Source organism: Rhinatrema bivittatum, chromosome 7, assembly GCF_901001135.1.
Source record: "Rhinatrema bivittatum chromosome 7, aRhiBiv1.1, whole genome shotgun sequence".
Lineage (NCBI taxonomy): Eukaryota > Metazoa > Chordata > Amphibia > Gymnophiona > Rhinatrematidae > Rhinatrema > Rhinatrema bivittatum.
The window spans coordinates 272,160,064-272,180,699 of record NC_042621.1 but is presented as its reverse complement, the minus strand read 5'-3'; the positions used below and the strand labels follow the sequence as shown (position 1 = coordinate 272,180,699).

The 20,636-nt window shown below is 45.5% G+C and overlaps 1 protein-coding gene across 1 annotated transcript in view; it reads right to left on the bottom strand.

Annotated features, from left to right (window-relative positions):
* Positions 1-9,927, bottom strand: part of PDZD7 (PDZ domain containing 7) — a 149,229-nt gene extending 139,302 nt beyond the window's left edge. Inside the window, exon 1 of the mRNA XM_029610248.1 lies at positions 9,431-9,927. The gene's annotated coding sequence lies outside the window, so the exon portion shown is untranslated. The remainder of the gene's footprint in view (positions 1-9,430) is intronic.
* Positions 9,928-20,636: the final 10,709 nt, after the last annotated feature.

Sequence of the window (20,636 nt, the reverse complement as noted above, 5' to 3'; positions counted from 1 at the left end):
ACAGACCTGACGCCCAGACAAGCACGGAAGGCGTCGCAAGCTTGACACACTACACATTGAAGAGTAAGTTATTATTTATTGAAAAGGTGGGAATAGATTCAAAATTGAAAATAATTTGAAATGATGTTTTTATAGTATAATGCATAAGTAAACATGTTATATGTTAAAGGTAACATGGATGCTGTGAACCCAATATAGGACACAGTAAATTCTCCCGCAGTCCCTGAAGCAGGCACATAGTGCCGAAACATGGCCCGTGTCGGACAGGCAGCTCCGTACCCATGAACAACAACAAAGGCGGCGACCTTGATAAGTATGAAATAAAAACTGGAGTGGGTCGGAAAAGCAGCAGGGGAGAAGGGATTTTAAGAGAAATAAGAAAAACAAAATAAAAAAGTGAACATCTTTAGAAACATTTTTGAAAATAATAAAAGAATAATAGACGGAGGAGAAGAAAAGGATAACTGCAAATCGGTTACCCTTATTAGAAACCTCCGTACAAAAAAACCACCAGACAAGGTTTCCCTTGAACACGTTCAAGTTGGTGAATTGACTAAAAAGGGAAAGAGGTTGGTTAGTGATTAGTGAACACTGTTGCTAGTAATAGCAGTGGCTATTTTCTAAGTCTACTTAATTAATAGCAGTTAATGGACTTCTCCTCCAAGAACTTATCCAATCCTTTTTTAAACACAGCTATACTAACTGCACTAACCACATCCTCTGGCAACAAATACCAGAGTTTAATTGTGCGTTGAGTAAAAAAGAACTTTCTCCGATTAGTTTTAAATGTGCCCCATGCTAACTTCATGGAGTGCCCTCTAGTCTTTCTACTATCCGAAAGAGTAAATAACCGATTCACATCTACCCGTTCTAGACCTCTCATGATTTTAAACACCTCTATCATATCCCCCCTCAGCCGTCTCTTCTCCAAGCTGAAAGGTCAGGTCCAAGTGGCAGGCAATTGTGATCAGGTCCAGGCAAGAGGTCAAGATCCAGAGAGACTGGCTATGGTTGGACAAACACACACTTAAGACACTGGACGAGATGGCGAGACAAGGCAGGTTGGACAAGGAAGACAGGTGGAGACAAAGCTGGATGAGGCAAGACTAGAGAGGTAAGATGTTGCGACCACGAGGCCTACGGATCCTGTTGCGGGCACAGCCGCTAGCTCATAGGAGAGCGTGAGCCCCTGAACCACGGCATGACTCAGGGAGGAGCCCCAAGGCACACCGTGGGTGGTGAGAGCATGCAAGCACGGGTGGAGCAGGAACAAGGCAGGACTGGAACTGAGGCAAGGAACTTTAAAGCAGGAACAAGGCAGGGTCAGCCCTCCGCTGGACCCACATGCACCAGTGTGACCCAGCCCTCCAGCCACTCGATAGCCCTTCCGGACCTGCCGCTTGGGAACGACGAGTGCGTAAGACCAGACGGAGGCTGATGGCAAGAACAGGCAAAACAGGAACATGGAAGACTTGGACGAAGACTGAGGATACTCAGAAGACTCTGCAAGGATTTAGGTTACTCAGAAGACTCTGATAAGGATTCAGGTTACTTGGAGGTCTCAGGCAAGGATTCAGGACTCAAGCAAAAGTATTGGGTGAGAACTGCATCGCAGCGTGCTTTACACAGCCGCCCATGGCTGGTCGAAGACCATGCTGAACGCGAAACAGACTCCAGGCGAAGAAGTGGAACATGTTGAAGATTCACTAGAGGCCTGCACCGGGGCGTGCCCTACACAGCCGCCTGCGGCTGGTCACAGACCACACTGGAGCAAGTTCTGGAAGAATCTTGGGCATGGACGGAAGCAGACACAAGGAACTCCGAAGACCGGGGCAGGATTCAAGACTCAGGATTCTCAGAAGCAAGGCATTAAAAACAGGAGTCTTTCGGAGGCTTGCGCTGCAGACGAGAAGAAGGCAATGTGCCTCGAGGCGCCCTACACAGCCCCCCATGGGCTGGTCATGGACCATGATGATGGCACGCCAGGAAAGGTGGACGCAAGGAATCTGGGAACTGGTTGCAGAGGCGAAGACATCAGGAACACAGAACATCTGGAACATCAGGACATGAAACAGGCAATGAAGGAGCTCCAATGAAGAATAAGACCAGGAACATTTGGACGAAGAGACCAGGAACACGGAACGAAGAGCCATCTACACAAGTGATGACCATGGAGGACCTTGATCCAGTGAAGAACATGGATGACCATGGGACCCGGTTCGAAGGTCCAGAGGAACAGGAACTGAGTCCTTTTATAGGGCTGAAGCAGGAAGTTAATAGAAGCTGACATCCAGTGGGGCCGCAGGCTTTTCCCGCCGCTGGCCCTTTAAATACAGTGAAGAGCCACGTGTCGACGCTTAGAGGGCCTGGGGACAGGACCAAGGACAGCGCTGTCCCTGCCGCATGTACGAAGGAACAGGCAGGCATCGGGGGTGCCCTCCAGGCCGCAGGATGGCGGCAGCAGCTTCCCGAGCGGCACAGGCCGCGAAGAAAATCCCTGGAGGCAGCCACCAGGACATGAAGATGAAGACTTCCCGGTGGCGGCATCTTCCCTGCCGCGAAGGCGGTAACAAGAATAGTTCCCTGCCGCGAAGAAGGCAGCGATGGCGGCCGGGCCGCAGGGTGAGGTCTGGCAGCGTTGGCAATAGTGGCGGTGAGTGGAGAGGCCTGCTTGCGGGATGGGCTCCGCGAGCAGGATCGTAACACAAGGCAAGGCTGGAGAGACAAAGCTAGAGAGGCAAGGCTGGACAAGGAGACAGGAACACCAAGATGATCAAGAACCAAGAGCAACACACACTGCAAAGCAGGAAACCTGTTGCTGAGACAAAGCAGTAAGGTACGAGGAATGCTTATATAGACCAAAGCTGCTGATGTCATCCAAAGGTACCACAGGTATTTTCCCGCCATGGGCCCTTTAAGAGGCACCATCCACAAGCACACCTAAGGGAGCCACAGGAAGGAGTCAGAGCATGGCGGCAGTGGAGAGCAGCGTTGCAGCCATCAGAGGAGCTGGGGCTTGCATGATCTCTGCAGCATCAGGCGTAAAGCACAGCTGGTGAATGCGCTCTGTAGCGGGACAGTATGGAGCTTCACCTCCCGGGCTTCTAGTCTCACAAGATCCTTCTGCAGTTCTTCACAATCTGTTGCCGTTTTAAGAACTCAAAACAATTTTGTGTCATCTGCAAATTTGGTCACCTCAGTTGTTATTCCTTTTTCCAGATCATTTATGAATATGCTAAATACACAGGTCCCAAATACAGACTCCAGGGCAGGAATCCCCAATTACCAGGCCATGGACCAGAACCGGGCTGTGGATCATTTGGTTCCGGGCTGCACAGAAAGAATAAAAACATTTTCATTTTTATTTTATTTCCTTTTTATTGACTATTGCAGTCTGCAGGGTGACTACTTCCTTCTGTGCCTCGTTTCCTCACTTGCGCATTCAGTCGTGGTTTTTTCCATGCACCAATAAATTAAGCCCACAAGCTAACGGTTAGCTGCTAACCCACTTATAAGGCTTATAAAATGAGTAAAAAGCAAACATTGCTGGAGAGCTTCTTTGAAAAAGGGGGAAAGACCTAATGACGAGACAGAAGAAGACCCCAAGACTGCCAAAAAAAGAAAGCTGAATTTTAAAGAAAATACCAAGAATCCAACATAAGTTATGGGTTTATCGCAACAGGTGATGCACATGCCCCAAGCCCATTCTGTCTAATATGTGGCGACCTGCTATCCAATTAAGCCATGAAGCCTTCAAAACTGTTTCTCCACTTAGAGACCAAGTACCCTGCATCAAAAGACAAGACTTTGGAGTTTTTTTGAAAGAAAATAATGTGAACATGAAGGACAGAAGCAATTATTAAAGGTCTCATTATTATTAATTATTAAAGCATCATTCTTAGTGGCTGACCACATTGCCAAGGCTAAGAAGCCCTTCACTATTGGTGAAGAGTTAATCCTGCCTGCTGTGAAGGACCATTTGTCGTGAACTTTTAGGAGAGGCTGCAGTTAAAAAGGTAACACGGGTTCCTCTTTCGGCTAGCATCATAACTAGATGAATTGATGAATTAGCAGTGGACATTGAGCTACAATTTTTAGAGAGGATTAATGTGTCACCGTGGTACGCAATCCCGATTGATGAGTCTACGGACATTGACAACAAGGCAATAATGCTTGTTTTTGTGCGATATATTTTTCAGGAGGATGTGCATGAGGAGATGGTTATGTGCATTATTGTTGCCTACCACAGGTGCAGAACTATCCAAATCTTTGGATGATTACATATCGGGAAAACTAAACTGGTCATTTTGTGTCTGTGTATGCACGGACGGAGCGGCTGCCATGACTGGAAGGCTTTCTGGTTTACCTGCTCGGGTCAAAGAGGTTTCGTCTGAATGCGAGCCTACGCACTATGTCATCTATAGAGAAATGCTGGCTAGCCGAAAAATGTCAAGATGTGATTAAAGTTATTAACAAAAGACCCGCGAACTAGGAAGGAATGGATCTGCGACCCATTTGTGAACAAGCCTGGTGAACCCACCTTGTCCATGCTGGAAGAAGACCAACTGCTTGAGATCGCAAATGATGGCGGCCTTAAAAGTATGATTAAGACTTCAGTTCCCCATCGTTCTGGATTAAAGTCCAGGCGGAATATCCCGAGAGTGCCACAAAAACACTGAAAACTCTGCTTCCATTTCCAAGATCCTATCTTTGTGAAATGGGGTTACTGCAGTGACAGCAACCAAAATAAGATATTTCTCGTTTTCATGTTTGTCCAATTTTAACGTGTATAGCTGTACAGCAGACAATCCATCCACCGCCAGGCAGTTTTCACTAGTGTCTCTATATATTTACCATGCTTTATGTTTTGGTGTATTGAAAATCTGTTGTTTTGGAGGGTTTTTTTTTACTTGTTTATATTAGTTCATCAACATGCTGCATCAAACAGAAGCAGTAAAAAGATCTGAATATGAAATCACTGTAAAATTTCTATGCTCCTTTTGAGTGTTTAATGAAATAAAGAAAAATATATAAATTAACACAAAATGCATGTAAATGTTAGCAGAATCAAAAGTTGGAAAATATTGGTAAGAAACATAATAAGCCATTTCCAGTCTATCAAAGAAAGCTTAACTGTCCTGCCTCAGAGAAGGGAGGATTATACCAATTTGTCGTTCCTCATTATAACAGGTGTCAGCAACCAAAACCCAACTGCCTGACCATCTACTCGTGTCGAGCCACCAATCGTGTTTCACCTGTGTAGATGCCTAAAGTTTGGCAGCATTTCTACCCCGAAACCAGATGCTGCTCTATGCTCCTGGGAACCAAGCATACTCTGCGTCTTAGACACTGTAAGTGCCATAAAAGTGTGGCCACTCTCTCAAGCCTGCCCGCTGTAACCAGGACGGCCTCTGGAGGCTGGGGCCAAAGGATAGTGCAGGCTGCCAGCTGGACATTACTGATGACTTTGAAGGAAGTTCAAATGAACCGCAACAGTGGGCGGTGGGATAAATCCTGCAATCGAAGCCCTAACCCTGAGATGCTGCATGATAGAAATGTCAGGAAGTGCCGAAGGCCACCCTCCTGATCTCTCGCTCCCAGGAGCAGCGCAGTTCCTTGACTGCTAAGTATGGGGGGAGAGATTGGGAAGGTAGTGGCCTCTCTGATTTAATATGATGGCAGGTAGGGGAGTACGGAAGAATAAGCTTGGGCTTTGGATCTCATCATTAAGGAGAAGTAGACATTTCTGAGGGTGTGACATGCTCAATATGGGCCTGATTTTAAAAAGCATTTATTTACCTAAAATTGGGTTTTACACGGGCAAATGGGCTTTTGAAAATTGTTACAATATATGCCATTGAATTTTCTGTAGCTTATTCATGTGTAAGTGCGCTTTACATGTGCAAAAGGCTTTTTAAAATTGCTATGATGGTATGTTGGATGACTCAAAACCAACGTCAGGAAATACTTCCTGATGGAGAGGGTGGTGGATGCTTGGAATGCCCTTCCGGAGGAGGTGGTGAAGATGAAAACAGTCAAAGAATTCAAAGGGGCATGGGATAAACACTGTGGATCTCTAAAGGCTGGAGGACGGAAGTGAGAATAGCTTGCAGGGGGGGGGGGGGTAACTTGCTGGTGCAGTGGTTATACCCTTAGCAGAGTGAAATGAAATGAGTAAATGTCAATCAGTTGTTTACTCTTTTGAAAAGTACAAAGAGCAGAGGACACACAATGAAGTTACTGTGTAATACATTTAAAAGTAATAAGAGAATTGTTTTTTTTTTACTCAACGCATAATTAAGCTCTGGAATTCATTGCCAGAGGATGTAGTGAAAGCTATTAGTGTAGCTGTTTAAATGAATGGACAAGCTCCTGGAGGAAAAGTCCATTAACAATTATTAAGGTAGAGTTGCAGAAATCCACTGCTTATTCTTGGGATAAGCAGCTTGGAATCTGTCTACCCATTGGGATCCTCCCAGGTACTTGTGACCTGGCTTGGCCACTGTTTGAAACAGGATACTGGGCTTGATGGACCTTTGGTTTGACCCAGTATGACAAGTCTTATGTTCAGGAGGCAAGGACATTACTACCCTTAACCAATAAGCCCTGGCACTTTTAAGGCAACTGCAACATTGCTCTCCGCTTAGATGGCTAGAGGTCGGAAATGAAGAATAGCGTGCAGGGGGGTAACTTGCTGGTGTAGCAGTTACTATCCTTAACAGATACTCCGCGCTTAGAATGCAGGGGGAGAAAAAAGGCATAGAATTCAGCCAACAACCGAGGGCCCCGACTTCTATGGTCTCTGGGTGGGATACTAATACACAGACATAAGGGGAAAAGCACAGGACTGCTTCTACATCCAAATCCCAAAGGAAAGGAAGAAAGCGTGCATGGGAGTAATTTGCTGGTGCAGCAGTTACTACCCTTAACAGAAAGCATGGAGATTACTTCTCTTAATCAAATGAGTCCTGATGCTTTAAATGCAGCTCAAACATTGCTCCCCACGTCAATGGCAAGGCAAAAGCCAACACAGGCCCTGACTTTTGCAATCTGAGGTACTGATACGCAGACATAAGAGAAAAAACACAGTATTTCTATGGCCAAGTCCATAAGCAAAGCACATCAAGCAGCATTGCATGAATTTTCAAGAAAACTCATCACCCAGTAAAAAGTGTTACTAACTGAAGTTTGTATGGGTATCACACAGTTTACAGAGCGCCAGTTTCTACTAACCTTAGGAGAAATATAAGAGTAACCTGCACAGAGTGGCAGTCAATATCTTAAGCTTGCTGAGCAGACTGGATGGATCATTTGGTCCTTTTCTGCCATCAACCTAATAAACGAAGCTTGACTGACGTGCCGCAAACGCGCAGTAGAGAGCAGCTCTACTGCGCATGTGCGGGCAAGCACGTTGGTCTCAGCAAGCGTCAGCTGGATATCAACATGGTGGCGTCGGGCGGCGGCGAGCAGTAGCGGCGAGGAGCGGCGGCCAGTAGCGAGGAAGGAGAGAGTGAGAGGGAAGGAGGGAGAGAGTGTGTAGGTGGGAGGGAGGAGAGAGAGGGTAGGTGGGAGAGGTGGGGAGGAGTGAGGGGAGAGGGAGAATGCAGGGGAGAGGGAGAGGTGAGACACAGAGGGATGTGAGTAAGTGGAAGGGTAAGAAGTTGTGGAGCAGAGAAAAAGGGAGTGGAGGAGGGCTGAGGGAGAGGGGATGGGATTGAGAGAGGGTGGGGAGTGACTGAGGGAAGGGAGGCAGTGGGAGACAGAGGTAAGACTGAGCGGAGGGAAGGGGGTGAGTGAACGAGCGGAAGGGGGAGCGAGGGAGAAAAAGTGTAGAAGGGTGCTGTGTTCGAAAATGGACTGAAAAAAAAATGTAATGTAGCTTAATGGCTTGTCATTTCTATATTTCTTTGTTACATTTACACATGTTAAAGGGACTTACATTTCCTCCTATACATATTGGGCAACCATTAGGAAATACAATGCCTGATGTATTTTCTAATTTTCCTGACTGCAATACTTTCCTTAACACGGGTATGTTTTACTACTTCTCTGATCACCATAGCTTTTTTTTTTAAAGATTGCATTTGGACTCTCTGGATTAAGCACCCCCCAGAGATAGGAATGTATCAAAACACAAACTGTGTAGCTTGCTTTCTTTGTACCTAATTTCATGGGCGGGCGGGCGGACCTTGAAGAGTTTACAGTTTTATCACACAAATGTTTATTGTAACTTTCTTGCTTCTTGTCACCTGTCAAATGTTCTAGGTTATCACCCCCCTTGTTACTTGTAAACCGGCATGATGTGATTCTATTATGAATGCCGGTATAAAAAAAAAAAGCTTTAATTAATTAATTAATTAATTAATTAATGCAGATGCTGGCCAACACTTAGAAACTATTTCACACTAATCCCACATTGAACAACAACTAATTCCCCTGAACTTTATGTCCCCCATATCTGGAGGATTACCCTAATTAATAATTCTGGATTGGGCAGTGGTTGGTAAGGTCTGTCAGACCCTCCCCTGGTGGTGAGAGGGGAAAGCCCTCCTCCCAGCGGCCATGTGCACACATGCACACCGCTCCCCATGGGCTGTATAAGGAGCAGCTCACTCTCTCCGGCTCCTGCATGGCTATTGCCTTGGCATAATTAATGGGGCCCGTGAAACCGGAGCCGCATCGCTTGTGGGGTCAAGGCGCGCGCGCGCTCTCTCCCTTCCCCATACAGAACCCTGTGCTAGTTTATTCTCGATGTGCATTCTGCTCAGTTATTAATTTGAATATGTAATCAGATAAATTCCAGAGTCCGGGAGAGCTTTCTTCTGGGTTCACCCTCTTTTTTGTTTTTTGCTTTAGAGGGCAATGCAGGCTCTCCTCCTTCCCATTAGCCGGAGTGCAGCCTGCGAGCTGACCTTAATAAATAAATGATGCCACTTTCTGAGCACTCCCCTGTACACCGCCTGCTCCAAGTTAGGAGTCGCAAAGCAAACAGCAAATACACGAAATAATTGGATAATGTCAGTTCCTGACGTTTAAATGACAGCAGCTGAGGATGGGGGGAAATCCACTGGTACTGTGGAGGGCTAGATGATGTCCTGCGCAGAGAGAGGGACACCAAACGGAAGGGAAGTTAAAAGAAAGGCTTGTTTGTGTATGTATGGGCAGGACTGGTACCAGATCACCCGGGCCCTTAAGAAGTGTTTTGGGGACCTCCCGCCCCCTGTAATTTGCCAGCAAACCTCCATTCTTCCCTCCCTCTGCCCCTGGCAGACCTCCGTCTCTCTTCCTCCCCACCTACCCAGACCTCCGCAGCGTCTCCTTACATCCCTCTTCCCCCCTCCCCACGATCTCTGCACCTCCCTCATCCAACAGACCTCTGCTCCTCCCGCACCCCAACACCTTCCCGGGTCTCCCCCCCCCCCCTTCTCACCTAAACAGGGGAAGCTCCAGGCAACAACAGCACGGGTGGTAGCAGAATGAAGGCGATTCCAGGCAGCCCTGCCAAGTCTCAGAAGAAGAAAAAAAAAAAACAGCAAACCGGCCCTGCCTTTCAAAAGAAGCCCATCCCCTTTCAGAAGGAGGCAGGTGAGGGTGTTGCACAAATTCCGCTGCTGCAGTTAGGGACTCCCCAGTAAAGAAAATTGTAGGTGGTGTTAAAGCAGAGACTAGAAGGAGAAGCACTGCAGTGTGTTTGATGTTTCCTTGCCAATGGCTGAAGCTGGCAGAGGGAAGAGAGCAGTCCATGACAGAACAGCTATAACTTTTTTATGCCCTTCCTTTCCAAGGGGAAATTAAAGCTGCTCCCTAAGCCCCAGGGAGCAGTGCAGAGCAGAAAGCGAGCAACGTAGGGTCCTGCTATAGGCCTAGACCCAAAACAGATAAAACCACTTAGAAATATATATAAGCGTATGAAAACCGAAAACACAAAAAATAAAACTATGGCAAATGCAGAACCTGGTGCTGCTGTTTTATTTGCACACGTGTTAAAAGTAAAGCTGGTTGGACTGGAGATGGTTAAGCAGCGGACTGCAAACCCGGGTTCAAATGCCGCCGCTGCTGCCTCTTGTGACCTTTAGCAACTTCCCTTACCCTCTACTCAGACCTTTAGCAACTTGCAGAATGATGACCCGCGCTAAAAAAAAAAAGCGCGGGGGGGGGGGGGGGCGCGATAGCGGGCAGCCGGCCGCATCACGGCGGTGCATTTTTACGCACCCGAAGCGCCGCCACGGGAAAAGCTGTAGTTATTTCCCGTGGTGCTGCCGGCGATAATGTGGAAAACATTATCGCCTGCAGCGTTGCCAGGACATAACCCCGCCCACACTCCTCCCCTTCCCCTAATTTGAATTGTACCGCCGCGATGCGGCCAGTATTGCATGCGGTAGGGCGTTATTGCATGTGATAGGGCCCTGTTTCATGAATGACCCTGTTAGATTGTGAGTCCTCTGGGGATAGTGAAATACCGACAGCACCTGCATGTAGTCCGCTTTGAAGTGCCGAAAAGCGTAATGTTAAGTCCAGTAAATAAATAAAGGTTGGGTGGCTGTCAGGATGGGTAGGAGAGCTTCTGCCTCCTCCCCTTACCCTCTACTCAGAATCCCTAAAGGCTGCAAATGATACAAGAAATTACAGAAAACAAAAAACAATCCCACTTATTGTAAGCAGATTTGTGAATATTGGTGCAGAGGAGCAGAGGTCTGGGAAGGACGTCCTGGTCCATGGGGGAAGGTAGAGTGGAAGTCTGTGGGAAATATTTGTTTGTGTGTGTGTGCTGAGGAGAGAGGGGGGCGGGCATAGTCCCAAAACATTCCAGTTTAGGATCTTCAACGGGTTTATACGAATCCTGTTGGTACGATTTGACATTGCAGGACCTTGGACACTTCATAAGTCCTCCTGGCTTCTTGTTGAAGGTAGGAATTCTCAACATCCCTATTGGACTTCAGATTTAAGGGATGAGAAAAGCACATTAAAGAAGGTTATTAAATATGGATGTAGTATCAGGAAAAAAAGTAATCCAAGAAATTATGCATGTGCATGGTTTAAACAAATGTATCTTAAACAGAAAATTGCTCATTTAAACTGAGAAAGCTGCTGGTAGCTGGCAAAACCAAAAGAATTCAGTTTAAAAACGACCTGCTTTTCTTTCACCTCCTTTGTGGTCCTAGAGTCCTCCATTTGTTTCCTGTGAGAGCAGCCTCAGGTCAGCAGAGGGCGCTGCTCACCTTCAGGAAGCCTGATTTTAAATACCAGAAGCATGAACCCATTCAATCCCTTCCTTTCCTGCACTGCTTCAGTTCTGGAGAGAATGAAAAACCCATCTAACTTCTGAAAGGTTTCAAGGCAAATGAAAGCCCTAACAAAAGTTTTGGTTTTTTTTGTTTTTGTTTTTGTTTTTTAATCCCCCTGTAAGCTACATTACAAGATCTGAAACAGGAGGGTGAATCTTTCTAGACAATGGAAAGGGAAGTATTCATCAAAACAACTTTGCACACAAGACTTCACATCTAAATTGTCATCTGGAAACATAGAAATGTGACAACAAAAAATGACCATACAGGCCATCTAGCCTGCCCATCCTACCAACTAATTTAGCTTTACAATTACCATCATTCTCTCAGAGGTCCCCTGTGCTTACCCCATGCTTTCTTGAATTCAGGTACCATTTTTTGTCTCCATCACCTCTTCTGGGAGGCTGTTCCATGCATCTGCTACCCTCTCTGTAAAGAAATATTTCCATTTATTACTCCTGAGTCTACCTCCTTTCACCCTCATTCCATGGCCCCTTGTTCTAAAACCTCCTATCCACTGAAAGAAGCTCACTTCCTGTGCATGGAAACCTTTGAGATATTTAAAAATCTCCATCATATCTCCCCCATCTTGCTTTTCCTCTAGGGTGTACACGTTTAGATCTTTAAGTCTGTCCTCATATGCTTTAGAACAAAGACAACTGCCCATTTTAGTAAGCACCTTCTGGACTGACTCCAACTGGTTTATATCTTTATGAAGGTGCGGTCTCCAGAATTGTATACAGTACTCCAAATTAGGGATGTGAATTGTTTTAGGACGATTAAAATTATCGTCCGATAATTTTAATATCGTCTTAAACCGTTATGGAACACAATACAATACAGATTCTAACGATTTATCGTTATAAATCGTTAGAATCGTGAGCCGGCACACTAAAACCCCCTAAAACCCACCCCCGACCCTTTAAATTAAATCCCCCACCCTCCCGAACCCCCCCCCAATAACTTAAATAACCTGCGGGTCCAGCGGCGGTCCGGAACGGCAGCGGTCCGGAACGGGCTCCTGCTCCTGAATCTTGTCGTCTTCAGCCGGCGCCATTTTCCAAAATGGCGCCGAAAAATGGCAGCGGCCATAGACGAAAAAGATTGGACGGCAGGAGGTCCTTCCGGACCCCCGCTGGACTTTTGGCAAGTCTCGTGGGGGTCAGGAGGCCCCCCACAAGCTGGCCAAAAGTTCCTGGAGGTCCAGCGGGGGTCAGGGAGCGATTTCCCGCCGCGAATCGTTTTCGTACGGAAAATGGCGCCGGCAGGAGATCGACTGCAGGAGGTCGTTCAGCGAGGCGCCGGAACCCTCGCTGAACGACCTCCTGCAGTCGATCTCCTGCCGGCGCCATTTTCCGTACGAAAACGATTCGCGGCGGGAAATCGCTCCCTGACCCCCGCTGGACCTCCAGGAACTTTTGGCCAGCTTGTGGGGGGCCTCCTGACCCCCACGAGACTTGCCAAAAGTCCAGCGGGGGTCCGGAAGGACCTCCTGCCGTCCAATCTTTTTCGTCTATGGCCGCCGCCATTTTTCGGCGCCATTTTGGAAAATGGCGCCGGCTGAAGACGACAAGATTCAGGAGCAGGAGCCCGTTCCGGACCGCTGCCGTTCCGGACCGCCGCTGGACCCGCAGGTTATTTAAGTTATTTGGGGGGGGTTCGGGAGGGTGGGGGATTTAATTTAAAGGGTCGGGGGTGGGTTTTAGGGGGTTTTAATGTGCCGGTTTTTCGATTTTTAACGATTTTTAACGATTTTTCACGATATTTTACCCCCCCAAACGGCAACAATACGATTCCCTCCCCCTCCCAGCCGAAATCGATCGTTAAGACGATCGAGGACACGATTCACATCCCTACTCCAAATGAAGTCTTACTGGGACCTATTCGAGGCAATATCACCTCCCGTTTTCTGCTGACCATTCCTCTCCTTATACAGCCAAGCATCTTTCTGGTTTTTGCTTAAGGTGCCCACCTATTTGGGCACCTTAAGTTCCTGAGATACAATCACCCCCAGATCATGCTCTTCTTTCATGCTTAGAAGAATTTCACCCCCAATACTATACCCCTCCCTTGGGTCTTTGCATCCTAAATGCATAATACTGCATTTTTTTTTTAGCATTAAATCGTAACTACCAGACCCTAGACCATTCCTTGAGCTTCGCTAAAACTCTTCTCATGTTTTTCACATCTTCCTGGCTGTCTACTCTGTTGCACATTTTGGTATCATTGGTAAAAGACAAACCTTTCTTGACAATTCTTCTGCAATGTCATTCACTAAAATATTGAAAAGAACTGGTCTGAATACCAGTCCTTAAGGAAAACTTCCAGTAACACTTGTACCCCTCTTCGGAGGAGTTGGAGAAGGCGTTACTAAAGCTCAGAATGTGAAATTTGAGTGAAAATAAATAATTTGTTAGGAAAATGGTTGTGGCAGAAAAGAAAGATTTTATAACATAAGAATTGTCATACTGGGTCAGATTGAAGGTTCATCATGCCCAGTATCCTGTTTCTAACAGTGGCTAATCTGTTAGTACCTGACAGGATCCCAAACAGTAGGTATATTCTATGCTGTTCATGCCCAGGGATAAGTAGTGACTTTCTCTCAGTTTACTTGGTTAATAACTGTTTATAGACTTTTCCTCCAGGAACGTATCCAAACTTTTTTTTAAACCCAACTATGCTAACTGCCATTACCACATCCTCCAGCAATGAGTCTCAGAACTTAATTGTGTGTTGAGTGAAAAAATATTTTCTCTGATTTGTTTTAAATGTGCTACTTACTAACTTCATGGAGTGTCCCTGAGTCCATGTATTTGCAACATTAGTTTACAAACAATGAATTTGTCGTCCTTCTGTTTTTTTTTTTTTTTTCTTTGTTGACATCTTCATGAGCAGTTTTACATTTTAACTTTACATTTCTCTCCTGGTTGCTCTCCTCCCCTCATAACTTAGAGAAATGTGTGTTTTACAAGGGAGATGAGGCTGTACAGTTACAAGGTGATTCAATTCTATTCCATTATTAACTGACAGGAGAGCCTGGTTATAATGAGGAGACTGATCAGGGATATTCCTTGCTTGGCTTGCTTGATTTGCTTGCTTGGTTTTATGCATGCACACAGCTATTCTGAAATTGACCCTGGCTCAGTGCTTGTAAAAGAATACATGTAATTTGGTTTCACGTGTACTTTTACATGAACTGTGGAGGGGTATTTCGAGGGGGAGGGGTGTGGAATTCTAACTTGCATGCACACTTTTCAATTTTAAAAAGTTTGCGTATAGATTCACCTGCAAGTGTTTTGCCCTTAATTGAGGACATATAACTTTATGTGGGTGAGTTTGTACACCTTCATTTGAAATTACCTGGAGATTTTCCCCCTATTTTATAGTTCACCCCAACACAGGCCAAAAATATGTTATGTTAATTTACATTTCTAGACTGCCTCATAATATAACATAACATAACATAAGATATGTCATACTGGGTCAGACCAAGGGTCAATCAAGCCTAGTGTCCTGTTTCCAACAGTGGCCAATCTAAAACACAAGTACCTGGCAAGTACCCAAACATTAAATAAATCATGAGCTACTATTGCATTTTAATTAATAGCAATTTATGGATTTTGCCTCTAGGAACTTATCTAAACCTTTTTTAAACCCAGTTACATTAATTGTTGTAACCACATCCTCTGGCAGGGCTTAACTTAGGGGATATGATAGAGGTCTACAAAATCATGAAAGGACTTGAACAGATTAATGTAAATCAGTTATTTACTCTCTCAGATAAATAGAAGGACCAGGGGGCAATCCATGAATTAGGCAAGTAGCTCATTTAAAACAAACTGAAGAAAATTCTTTTTCACTCAGCGCATAGTTAAGCTCTGGAATGAAGTGAAAATGGAGTAAAAAAGAATTTTCTTCAGTTTGTTTTAAATGAGCTACTTGCCTAATTCATGGATTGCCCCCTGGTCCTTCTATTTATCTGAGAGAGTAAATAACTGATTTACATTAATCTGTTCAAGTCCTTTCATGATTTTGTAGACCTCTATCATATCCCCTAAACTGAACAGCCCTAAATTCTTTAGCCTTTCCTCATAGGGCAGCTATTCCATGCCCCTAATCATTCTGGTCACCCTTCTTTGCTCTTTCTCCAGTGCAACTATATCCTTTTTGAGATGCGGCGACCAGAATTGCGCACAGTATTCAAGATGCGGTCTCACCATGGAGCAATACAGAGGCATTATGACATCCATCGTTTTATTTGCCATTCCATTCCTAACATTCCGTTTGCTTTTTTGTTCGCCACAGCACACTGAGCTGACAATTTCAATGTATTATCCACTATGGTGCCAAGATCTCTTTCCTGGGTGATAACTCCTAAGATAGAACCTAACATTGTGTAACTACAGCAAGGGTTATTTTTCCCTATATGCATCACTTTGCACTTGTCCTCATTAAATTTCATCTGCTATTTGGAATCCCAATCTTCCAGTCTCGCAAGATCCTCTTGCTATTCATCACAATTCGCTTAAGATTTAACTACTCTGCATAATTTTGTATCATCTGCAAATTTGATAACCTCACTCGTCGTACTCCTTTCCAGATCATTTATAAATATATTAAAAAGCACAGGTCCAAGTACATATCTCTGAGTCACTCCACTGTTTGCCTTTTTCAGCTATGAAAACAGACCATGTAATCCTGTTCTCTGTTTCTTGTCTTTTAACCGGCTTGCAATCCACAAAAGGACATCGCCTCCTATCCCATGACTTTTCAGTTTTCTTAGAAGTCTCTCATGCGGGACTTTATCGAATGCCTTCTGAAAGTCCAAATACACCACATCTACCGGTTCACCTTTGTCCACATATTTATTCACCCCTTCAAAAAAATGTAGATTTGTGAGGCAAGACTTCTCTTGGGTAAATCCATGCTGGCTGTGTCCCATCAAACCATGTCTATCTAAATGTTTTGTGATTTTATTATTTATAACAGTTTCCACAAATTTTCCCGGCACTGAAGACAGGCTCACCAGTCTATAGTTTCTCGGATCACCCCTGGATCCCTTTTTAGATATCGGAGGTACACCGGATGATTTTAATGATAGGTTACAAATTAATTGAAATAGGTGTGACATTTCATTTTTTAGTTCTTTCAGAGCCCTGGGATGTATACTATCCAGTTCAGGTGATTTACTATTCTTCAGTTTGTAAATCAGGCTTATCACATTGTTGGTGTATGAGGTAGTTGTGGGTGGATCCTTGGGCTGGTGGCAGATGACCAAGCCCCCGGGGGAAGATCCTGAGAGGGCCCACCGGTCAGGCTCAGAGTATGGAGACAGACACACACTAGTTCTTTTATTAAACAGTATATTGAACCACCAGAGGTGGCAGTAGTGAGCTGGAAGTGCCCAGCAGGGTTGTAGTCCCTCAGATACTGGAACAATGATCCTGGATAACTGAGCTGTAGAGAAACTGAATATAGTGAGTAGGCAGGGTATGCAGAGTTCATGTACTGAACCTGATGGTAACACTCACACAATAGTCTCTAGAAGTAGTCCAGGTGTTGGAATGAGTTAGGCCCTTGAGGAGCGAGAACCTGGTTCCAGGGAAAGCTCTGAGAGAGAGATGGTAACTCACTGGTGTAGTAGGCAGCGATGACTTCCAGGCAGAATAAGTATTCAGCAACCAGTCCGAGAACATGGGCCCTCGAGGAGCGAGTACCGGTTCCTGACTGTGACCTGAAAAACAAAGAGAGAGCAAGGCGCCCGAGGAATGGGTACCCCCTGATAAGTCCAAGGAGGCAGAGCAGCTTGGAGAGTGCGAAACTGGTCCATATCCAACTCTTTGCTAACTCGATAGTTAGTGATTTCTGAGACCTTATATATCCGGTACGGATGACATCATCTCAGGGGGACACCCCTGAGGTTTGTGCCACTGCTGGTACATCAGTCGGGGCCGCGCCGCACGCACGCCCTTAGGCTCTTATGAATCATGGCGGTTTGCAGCATCGAACCGCTCCGGGGATGCCGGAGGAAGTCAGCAGTATGACGCCGATGCAGCCAACCTTCCACTTGAGCAAGAGGGAGTCGCCGAGGAGGTAAGGTGGGCGTAGTGGAGAAGTTGGGCAGCGACGGTCGCAACAGTACCCCCCTTCAAAGGGTGATTTCCTCTTCGGGTACCAGTCTTAGGTTTAGAAGGATGCGCGAGGTGGAACTGACAAAGCATCTCTTTGTCCAGAATATTGGTCTGAGGCTCCCAAGAGTTTTCTTTGGGGCCGAAACCTTCCCATTTTAGAAGGTATTCTAAAGTATTGCCTCTCTTACGAACATTCAGGACCTCTTCAACTTTGAATTCTAAGTCGTCTTCCGCATTGAAGACAGGTGGATCTTGAGATTTGGAAGAAAATTCGCTGAGTATGAGTGGTTTCAGAAGTGAAACGTGGAAAGCGTTATGGATGTTGAGACCAGGTGGTAGTTTCAGATGGTAGGTGACTTTGCCAATACGATGAAGGACTGAGAATGGTCCCACATAGCAAGGAGCAAACCGAGAGGAGGGTAGTTTAAGTCTGAGGTGCTTGGTTGACAGCCAGACCTTGTCTCCTGGTTTGAAGACTGGGGCTTGCGAATGGTGCGCATCGTAGTACTTCTTAGCACGGTCACTCGCTTTGATCAGCATGTCCTTTGTCTTAACCCACAGTTTATGGATATCATCAGCAGTGGATTGAGCTGCCGGGGACGTCACAGAGAGCTTCAGTGGAAGTGGCGGTGTTGGAGAACGTCCATAAACCACTTCAAATGGTGACAATCCAGTAGATGTTGCTGGATGAGAGTTGATGGCGAATTCAGCCCGTGGAAGCAATTCGGCCCAGTTGTTCTGTCGTGACGTGACATAGGCTCGAATGAACTGCTTCATAGTACCATCCGTTCCATTTGGCCATTCTACTGCGGATGGTAGGCTGAAGTGTAGTCTAGAGTGATGTCGAACAACTTGCACAAGGCCTTCCAGAATCGTGCCGTGAATTGGGACCCACGGTCAGATATGATGTGAGAAGGTAGTCTGTGGAGGCGGAATATGTGCTTTATGAAGAGCTTAGCAAGATCTAAGGCTGAGGGTAGGCCAGGGAACATGGGCCCTCGAGGAGCGAGTACCGGTTCCTGACTGTGACCTGAAAAACAAAGAGAGAGCGAGGCCCCCGAGGAGCGGGTACCCCTAGTAAGTCCGAGGAGGCAGAGCAGCTTGGAGAGTGCAAAACTAGTCCGTATCCAACTCCTTGCTAACTCGATAGTTAGCGATTTCTGAGACTTTATATATCCGGTACGGATGATGTCATCTCAGGAGGACGCCCCTGAGGTTCGCGCCACTGCTGGTACATCAGTCGGGGTCGCGCCGTGTGCGCGCCCTTAGGCTCTTGTAAATCATGGCAGTTTGCAGCGTTGAGCCACTCCGGGGACGCCGGAGGGAGTCGGCAGAATGACGCCGCGGCAGCCAACCTTCCACTTGAGCAGGAGGGAGTCGCCGAGGAGGTAAGATGGGCGTAGTGGAGACGTCGGGCAGCGACGGTCGCAACACACATCTTCCAGATTCACCACGATTTGGTTCAGTTCATCTGAATCATCACCCATGAACACCTTCTCTGGAGCGGGTACTTCTCCGACATCCTCTTCAGTAAACACTGAAGCAAAGAAATCATTTAATCCTTCCGTAATGGCCTTATCTTCCCTAAGTGCCCCTTTAACCCCTTGATCATCTAACAGTGCAACAATCAAAAGTGGTTAACAAAGAAATCATACATCAATACATCATATTTACAGTACCTGAATGTAAACTGCTTTGAAGTGCGTGAAAGGCAGAATATCAAATAAATAAATCAATACATAACTAACTAAATAAATCATTAATCTACTACATCAGTAATATAAATTAACATAAAAGTTAATTCAACCACTGGTGTCACTGTTGCATGAAGGCTATGAATCCCTCCTTCCAAGGGCTATGAACACTACCTCCACAGCATCTGCAGCCCTGGCTGACTTGCACTTTTAACAATTTACATAGTACCCTTATATTCATTCACTTTAATATCTTTAATGGAAAGTGTGTGACATTTCTTAGTTTTGATTATTTTTTTGTTTTGTCTCTGTTGTTTTTCATGATTTTTGTGTTTGCTGTTTTGTATTTGTCTGGGTTAGTGTGAGTGATTTCTCCAGGCTTCTCATATATAGTTTAATTGAGACTGGAGATATTGCCAGTCATGTTATAGTATTGCATGTTTATAGAGTAGGAACATCCCTAACAGGAGCGATATGACTGCGACGGACTTGCAAAAAAGAGACTGGAGTAAACCGCATGAAGCAGCAGCTTTGACCCTTAACAGAAGTGGCAAGACTAAAATCGGGCTTCCAAAAAGGCATTGGGGTAACCTACATAGAGAGAACATGGTTAAAATCCAAATGTCAATGAGAATGGACAATGGCTTCACTAGCTTTGGTAGCTGTGTGGATTATTAGAAAAATTGATAATAAGACATTGAAGGCAACCTGGGTGTTGGATTTAGTGTTCATCTGTTAAGAACCATAGAAGAAGAGGACAAGGCCTGAAATAGCCTACCAGTGGAAATGCTGGGGACCAGTAATAGAAGTCATACATGGGACGGATATGGTAGGCAGTGGTAGGAAAGGGGTTGAAAGTTTAGGTAAAAGATATGGGAGGAGAGAGCGGCAGAAGGTGGAAAGGCAGCGTTGCATTGAGTATGGGAATTTATATGTACATCTATTCAAGACGGAAGAGTTGCAACTGGGAAGAGTGGGTGGACCAATTTGGTCTTGTTCTGCAATCATTTACTATGTTAGGAAAGCTGATACTTTGCCAGGGGTTTGGGTGACATCCACCTTCCGTTCTATAGCAAAATTAGCATATCATACTAATCATAAAAGTTACCGCAGTAATTTTGTCCAGTCCTGACAGTAATTTGCTATATTGCTGCTTTGTATTATCAGTTATTCGTGCTTAGACTTGTTCATGTGTTATGCTGCCTCCTGCTGCCTATGGAGGAGAACTGCATCAACAGCTAACATGTAATCTAGTCTCTGATTGGGCAAGCTGCTGAGTATGCTGTACCAGCAGCAGGAATCTCCTTTTGTGCCAGTAGCTTGGAGAGGCCTGCAGCCTGCTCTCACCTACCTGTCTCTCCAGAGACTGCTGAAAGTTGTTTTGTTTTTTTTTTTAACCAACATTACAGCTCAGCAGAACAATAAAAAAAAAAAGACTCCTATTAACCTTTCAGTTCTGTGACTCTGTGGCAGCTGGTCTTTGTTCCCTTTCAGCTTTCCACCATGAAAAAAGTTGTAGGTTTTTT